The sequence below is a fragment of the Geotrypetes seraphini genome, chromosome 3, assembly GCF_902459505.1.
Source record: "Geotrypetes seraphini chromosome 3, aGeoSer1.1, whole genome shotgun sequence".
Classification (NCBI taxonomy): domain Eukaryota; kingdom Metazoa; phylum Chordata; class Amphibia; order Gymnophiona; family Dermophiidae; genus Geotrypetes; species Geotrypetes seraphini.
In genome coordinates this window covers 176,208,287-176,216,484 of record NC_047086.1, presented here as the reverse complement: position 1 = coordinate 176,216,484, position 8,198 = coordinate 176,208,287, and the positions used below count along the sequence as shown (strand labels likewise).

The following is an 8,198-nucleotide window of genomic DNA, read 5'->3' as shown; positions in this document are numbered from 1 at the left end:
ATCAGAGGGTCCTCATGACAGATTCCTCGACTTAAGCTTGGGGGGGCTCTTCTTGACGGTCTCCGTACTCAAGGGCACTGGTCCAGCACGGATCGTCAGTGTCATATCAATCTGTTGGAACTCAGAGCAATCTTCAGTGTTCTCAAAGTTTTTCAGCATCTTCATGACCAGGTAGTCCTTATTCGGACAATCAAGTTGCCATGTACTACGTCAACAAGCAGGGAGGAACAGGATCTTTCCCACTTTGTCACAGGGTGTGGGTCTGGGAAATCCATCACAACACTTTCCTGAAAGCAGTCTACATTCAAGGAGAGAAAAACTGCCTGGTGGACAATTTGAGTTGTCTTCTGCAACCTCACGAATGGACACTCAATTCCTCACCTCCTCATCACATTTTTTCTCAGTGGGGAACTCCTCAAAAAAATCTCTTTGCGTCTCCCCACAACCACAAACTGCCTCAGTTCTGCTCCAGGATATATTCTCCTTATCGCCTCGAGGCAGATGCTTTCCTTCTGGAATGGATGAATCTGTTCCTGTATGCGTTCCCTCCATTCCCTCTCATTCTCTCGACTCTTGTCGAGCTCAAGAATGATCAGGTCACCATGATTCTAATAACTCCATGATTCTAATAGCAACCCTGGGTTCTCCCTTCTACTTCAGCTCAGCAGCAGGGAGCCATACCTACTACCAGTTTTTCCATCTCTGCTTACACAGAGTCAAGGATCTCTTCTTTATCCCAACCTGCAGTCTCTACACTTGACAGCTTGGTACCTATTCGGGACATTTTAGAGGCTTCCAGAAAACCTGCCACTAGACAGTGCTACCACCAATATGGACTACGTGGTGCATCTCTCACAAGGAGCCTCGAGCTACCTCCTTGTCGTCTGTCTTGGATTATCTTCTGCACTTATCTACCTCTGGTCTCAAGTCTACATCTATTCAAGTCCATCTTAGTGCAATTGCTGCTTTCCATCAGCCTATCAAAGAGAAACCCCTTTCTGCTCATCCTATGGTTTCCAGATTTATGAAAGGTCTTTTCAATGTCAAACCTCCTCTCAAATCGCCTCCAGTGGTTTGGGATCTCAATGCTGTTCTTGCTCAATTGATGAAGCTTCCTTTTGAACCAATGGCTACGGCTCATCTCAAATACCTCATTTGGAAAGTGGTGTTTCTTATTGCTCTCACATCTACTTGAAGAGTCAGCTGCAAGCTTTAGTTGCTGATCCACCTTTCACAATTTTCCATCATGACAAGTGGTTCTCCGTACTCATCCTAAATTCTTACCTAAAAGTGATTTCAGAATTTTCATCTCAATCAATCCATTGTACTTCCAGTGTTTTTTCCAAGACCTCATTCTCATCCAGGAGAATCAGCTCTTCATACCCTAGACTATAAGCGTGCTTTGGCCTTCCATTTAGAACGCACCAAACCACCAAACCAGATCTGCTCCTCAACTTTTGTCTCCTTCGATCCAACAAGTTGGGATATCCTATTTCTAAGCGTACCATCTCCAACTGGATGGCTGCTTGTATCTCTTTCTGCTATGCTAAGGCTGAATTCATCTACAGAGTTGAGTTACAGCCCACAAAGTCAGAGCCATGACAGCTTCAGTAGCTTTCCTCAGATCCACTCCTATTGAGGAAATTTGCAAATCTGACACCTGGTCATCAGTTCATACTTTCACCTCTCATTATTGTCTGGATACATTCTCCAGACGGGATGGCCCTTTTGGCCAGGCAGTATTACAAAATGTATTCTCCTGAATTGCCAACACTCCCACCATCCCCTTCTGGTTAACTTGGAGGTCACCCACATGTGAGAATAGGCTGCCTGCTTGTCCTTGGATAAAGCACAGTTACTTATTGTAACCTGTTATCCAGGGACAGCAGGCAGCTATTCTCACAAACCACCTGCCTCCGCTGGTTGGCTTCTCTGCTAGCTATCTGAACTGAGGAGATGTGCCCTGTGCTGGGCGGGAAGGCACTCACGCATGCGCGGTGCGGCAGACTCGAAACTTCTGAGTTTCTTCAAGCAAGTCTGCATGCGAGGCTGTCCACATCCGGGCTCCATGCTGTCCCTGGATAACACCTGTTACGGTAAGTAACTGTGCTATCCATTTGGATTTTCAGGATTTCCCCAATGAATACGCACTGAAAGCAGTGCATGCACATAGATCTCATGCATATTCATTGGGGAAAACTCGACTGGATTGCGGCCCTCAAGGAGGGACTTTGAGATCCCTGGTTTAATGCATAAAATTATTTGTAGAATCAGTGGGAATAAAAAAAAAATACTTGGTGCATGATTTAACACTTACTGCGTTATTGATAAACCACTATTAACTAGCACTGTGTGCTGTAAGTCTTCAGAGTCCTGGCTTCAAATCACATAGCAAAAGCTACCCCCAGATCTACTGTCGCGTGGCTGCAGCGACCTCCACATGCAGCGATTTAGCTGCAAAGTTCGTGAAGGTCGCCACACGCATGCGCCACTAGATCAGGTGACTTCTGATGCTGCTGGCCCGTGCACTTGTCAGAATGAGCCTACCGTAGCTGCATCAGCCAGGGTAGACAGCGGCTGCGCTGACTATAGGAAGGGACTAGGAGGCGGGACTCGGCCGTCTTGGAGGACCCTGGGTAGGTAATTCATGGCTGAAAAGTTCCGACACTCGCACGTGAATGGCACTGGAACTACGTCCATCTCCGTAACCCTCGTTCCCCTGGAGCTCTCTAGTAACAACTTGTCTTTGAGATCGCTCGCTCGCCCGCCACAGGCCCCACTGCTTTACTTCTCTAGCGCCCCGCCCTTCTCTGACGTAACTGATTAAGTTCTCCCGTGTTCTGCCCGCCTCCTCTGACGTAACTTCCTGTTTCCGGCAAGGCGGGACGCATCCGAGGGAGAGGTTGTGTCAGAGGGGACGGGTTACCGAAGAAGGAAAGCTGCGGGATTGGTGGTGGGCGGCCTCAGGTATGAGTTTGACGGTAGGCTGGGGTGAGGCCTGAGGGATCGCGGACAAGGGGGAGGAATGACAGACCACGGGAGGGGAGAGCGATCCACTGTTCTTCGAATGCGTGTGTTTTGGTATCTCTGTAGCGTCCCTTCCTTCATATCTTTTACCTGTTAAAGTGGTAGTTCTCTGTCTTTTAGGTATGTAACTTCCAGTCCGTGCAAAGTATTCCTAATTAGTTATTTTTTTTTTCTTGCTGGTTTTGGTTCCCATTGGGTAGTAACTGCTTCTCCATGCAGATTACACATTGTTTCATTTTCCATCCAGGGCCGTCCCTTCCATTAGGTAGACTAGGTGTAGCAAAATTTTGGGAGCAGTGGCATGCCTTTAGCATGCATGAGAGCCCTTCCACTGCAGCCCGCTACCTTTGGGAGGTGTAGGGGAAGGGGCGATGCTGAACTATGGGTAGGGCCTTTATTCACACCTGGATTGGGGACACACCTGAGGGCTCGCTTAGTTCATCTATTATACTGGGCTGTCTGTTTTGCACTAGGGATACTCTGTAATTACCAAAATTATATGCAGGATGAGAAAGAACACATATTCATTTCAAAAAATACCCTTCTCAAATGTCATTTCAATTTTCTTAGTCCAAGTTATCCAGAGGTGTAAATACACTATGAATAGCTCTTGAACTTAAATCCTTTTTAGTTACTATCAAAGGGGCTGAGCATCAGATCCCTGTGTATTGTATGTGTTTTACAATCACACTAGAAAGAGAATTAACCTCACTGGCTCATGCTTCTCTCCTGCCCTGTTGTTAATCAAAAATACTTATAGTTCTTAACAACAGGGACTTAACTTTTAGATCCTGGGCAGGGTTTGTTAAAAATAGGCAGTGAAAGTCGTTACTCAATCTTTCCTGCTGTCTCTGCTAGTCCCTTCGCCAACGTTAAGCTAGCTGTCTGTTTCACCCTCAGGCAGCGTCAGGGCTGTGGACCAGTGTAATGTTGCGGCTCTATGATTCACAAGCTTACCCCATGCCTTTTTTGAATTTTGTTACTTTTTTTTCCTCTCGATCACTTCCTTTTGGCATGGCACTCCAGGTGTTTTCTTAAAAAGTGCTCATTTTAAGTCACTCTTTTTGAAGTTCAGAACCTTGAGCTTACCTGTTTTATCAAACAGTGATCAGTGGAGCTCAGGTGGGCTCTTGGATATATATTTGAGACACAGTTTTCAGCATCATCCCTTCTTCATGGGTTGCAGCACCATATGAGTGAAGTCCCTTGAAGGGCATTTGCAGTCTTGCTACTTATCACCAGATCTTCAGAAGGGATGCGCCCATTTTACTCTGGCACATTAATCTCCTACTACCATTCTCTCCCCCACCCTTCCAAGACAATTTCAGTGTGCACAAAGAATGCCACTGCCTTTTTCCATGGTGGCACACAACTGCCTTATTAACCCCTCTCGTGTTTAAGTTGCTTTGATAATTTTTTTATAGAAATAACTTCTCATAGTAACATAGTAAATGAAGGCAGATAAAGGCTGAAATGGTCCATCTAGTCTGTCCAGCAAGGGGCTGTGTCCCTGTGTAAGTTAGTCTTCTAGCTTTTTGGAAGCACAGAATAATCATTTGGTTTCTGACCTGTGCATGTCATCGTAGTGCTTTGTTGCTGTTCTTATGCTATTAAGATGTCCTTTGTTTATTTGGCATCTTTTTAAAGTTCTGTTACTGTTTGTTTAGACTGCTTTCTTGAGCATCAGTTTCATGAATTTGTTACCTTTCCTGTGGGGGAAAAATGTGCTGTAGTCCTTGCTCTACTTCCTTGGCACTTCAAATAGTGACACCTAGGGCTCCTTTTACTAAGCTGCGCTAGTGATTTTAGCGTGCACTGCATTGCCGTGCGCGCTAGACGCTAACGCCAGCATTGAGCTGGTGTTAGTTCTTGCCATGTAGCGCGGGGTTACCATGCACGGCAATGCAGCGCGTGCTAAAAACGCTAGCGCACCTTAGTAAAAGGAGTCCCTAGTTGTGCCAAATCCTTTTCTATAGAAAATGTTTGTATATTACTGCAATATCTTTCAGTTATTTCAACATTTGTATCAAATACAGATTTGATACAGGTATTTGTGGCAAAATCCACTTTGACAGCAAATATATTTAAAGAAATCAAAATGACAGGAAATATTTATTAAAAAGAATAAAGGGGGATAAAAGCTTTAGAACCAGGAGCAATATTCAAAACACTGAAATCTAGAGCAAGGCAGAAAAATAGCAGCATACAAAATAATTTTTTGTTTCAAAGAAAATCAAATTTAATAGCAATGTTCAATGAAAGGTAAGATAAAGTACTACAGACAACATGTTTACATGCAAGAAAAATAATTTCACATAGCACTTTATAATATTAAATTTTTTTCAAATAACAATAAACACTTTATTCAAAACCCTCTTTCCCCTTGCAGTGTATAATTTAACAGGTGCTATCAATAGCATATATTATAATCATCTCACAACTACCATATTGTTTCCATCTAAGGTCCAATTGCTCCAGTCTTTGTGATGCCCTACACTTTATGAAATTGCAATAAATGTCAATGCCTCATTTTGTTAGCTGGAACATCTGATATACCTAATCCAGCCTTTGCAATACTTAATCCTCAGTAAGTACATCACTTTGTTTCTATGCTGATACTAGTTCAAGCTTAACAGCTGTGAACAAGCATGCTGTCAGTTTGTGGATGTCTAATTTGACTCCACAGGCTTAAAATGTAATGAGCAGAATTCCGCTCTTTGTGGGTAATTTGTTTGTGTGATTTGGAATAAGAGAATAGATGTCTAGTAGTCCCTTGCATGTGGACAGGTCCACCAGATGTGAAAGAAAAAGATATTGCCCCAGGCACCTCACTTCCACCACCACTGCCCTGATCCAATTTTATGCATATATTTGCACGTGTATAGTACTATTGATACCTTCAAAAGCCTCTTAAAATTTCTCTCCCACTGCAGCATGTTATAAGAGGTTCCCAAAGAGTAGTATATTGCAATATTGGTGTTTAAAACTGAAGTAATGCTGTATAAAGCCTGGAAATATATTCTTTACTGTCCCCATCTTTGTAATGCTATTTACAGTATAGTCTCTCCTAAACTCAGATCACCTCCTAGCCCTCCATTGTATATAATCTGGCCTGCCTATAGTGGCATTCCTCTTTTATAGTCAAACTGTATTGCTCCTGAAGGAGGGAATCTCACAACCCTCCCATATTTAGCCCAAAATACGAAACCCCCTGTCTGCCCATCGCTTAAAGATTGGGTCTTTCTCACCAGCCAAAAAAGTCAGTGTGTATTGTTGTTTGGCTGTTTGCCTATGATATTGTCATTCTGGAAAACTCTGTTTATGCACCCTGAGCCTTGTTCATAAGGGAAGCTTTATTCACAACCAGAAATACCTTCAAATCTAAATTAGGCACCCGAGAAATCACCCACAAGGGTAATCCTAAAATTATGATTCTCAATTTGAATCCATTTTTTAGTAGGTCCTCTATCCAAACTCTAATAATGTGAAGTTGTGCTGCTATATGACAGTAACTAAAGTTGGGGATACCCATTCCTCGCCGCACTTCCAGGTTGCATAGAGCTGCTCTGTGAAGTTGGGACAGCTGCCTTTTCCAAAATACTTTGATTTAGTCTATGAAAAAATTGTTGCTAGAGAATGTGGTGAAAACAGTTAGCAGGGTTTAAAAAAAGGCTTGGATTATTTCCTAAAAGAAAAGTCCATAAGCTATTATTAAAATGGCCTTGGGGAAAATCCACTGCTTATTTCTAGGATAAGCACCTTAAAATCTGTTTTACTCTTTTGGGATCTTGCCAAATGCATGTGACCTGTGTTGGCCGCTGTTGGAGACAGAATACGGCGTGCTGTCATCTTACTCTTATTCAGCCAAACTTAAATATTTGCACAATTGCAAAACAGTATTATTGCCATGTGGTGCTTTCAACTTGAACCCCCGAGAAAGGCACTGTTTTGCTGAAACATGGACCATATCAGGTCCGGACTACATGTTGTTTGGCCACCATTGATTGATATTATTTATGTCAACTACTAAATTTGCTACTTTGCATTTTAACATTTTCTGGTTTTTAATAAGTTTTACATCAAGAACATTGGTTCCAGAGTACTCTTTTGTTGTTGGATTCTCCTTGTTCTGTGGAATTTGCCAGTGATTTCTCTTGTTGTTTTGGGCTTGATGGACCTTCAGTTTGTCCCAGTACGCAGCTACTATATTATGTTCTTGTGAGATGGGTAGTGCGATGAAAAAATAATTTTGCCAGAAATATCATCTTTATCATAAGCACTCTCCTCAACTAAGATGTATTTAATCTCTTGCAGCAATCCAGTTTTTCCAGTAAATTTTTAATTATCAGAGGTGGGGGGGGAGTTAGCTTTATATAAAGTATTAATGTCTGCTCTGATTCCTAGATGAGGAATATATTGTGGTGCCCATTGAAAAGAAAAATCACTTTTCAATTGGGTGACAACCAGACTCGCTATTGTCAAATTCAACATTTCAGTTTTGGTCATGTTGGTCTTGAACCTGGAGACCACCCCATACTCTTTCAAGTAGTATACCATTTGAAGGAATGAGCTCTCGGGTGAGATTGGTATCAGAAGCACATCATCTGGATGGGATCTAACATGCTGGGAAAGGTCTCCATGGACAGAACCAATAAAATAATGGAGAGAGTGCACATCCATGATTTTCAGACAAGCTAAGGATTTTTTTTTAATATATATATATAACATTGACACCCACTCCAAATATCAACCAGTACTTCCAACCTGTTGAAGCACCCCAAACATGAAGGACCATTGCATGCCATTGAAAGCTTCTCTTTTTCTATCCCCTCCCTGATGTCCCAAGTTCATGCCTCCTCCCTTCCTTCTGTGTTCTGAGTTCGTGTCCTCCCTCCCTGCCTTCCAACCTTTGTCCCAAATTCATGCCCCTCCCATGTCCCAATGCGCCCCCCCCCCCTCTTTTCTCCCTTTGTCCCACATTATCCCTTCCTTACTTGTTCAGGGCTGTCCAGCTGGGCATGCTCCCCCCTCTGACGAAACCGGTTCACACTGGCAGCTCCCCTTGCAGCTGCCCGTGAGTCCAGCAGGCACCCTCCTTCCCTATCGCCTGCAAGTCCAGCAGTCCCTCACCCTTGCACCAGACCCCCAGGCACAGCCAGTTACCTCGACCG

General features: G+C 43.4%; 1 protein-coding gene across 9 annotated transcripts in view; it reads left to right on the top strand.

Moving 5' to 3' along the window:
- Positions 1-2,523: 2,523 nt before the first annotated feature.
- The window catches only part of TULP4 (TUB like protein 4), a 179,820-nt gene continuing 174,145 nt past the window's right edge, over positions 2,524-8,198 (top strand). For 6 of the 9 annotated variants that reach the window (XR_004538729.1, XR_004538730.1, XM_033936756.1 and 3 more), the window contains exon 1: positions 2,824-2,967. The gene's annotated coding sequence lies outside the window, so the exon portion shown is untranslated. Of the gene's footprint in view, positions 2,637-2,823; positions 2,968-3,013; positions 3,148-8,198 lie in introns of those variants that run through there. The other 3 variants (XM_033936754.1, XM_033936758.1, XM_033936755.1) reach the window with 3 other exon arrangements.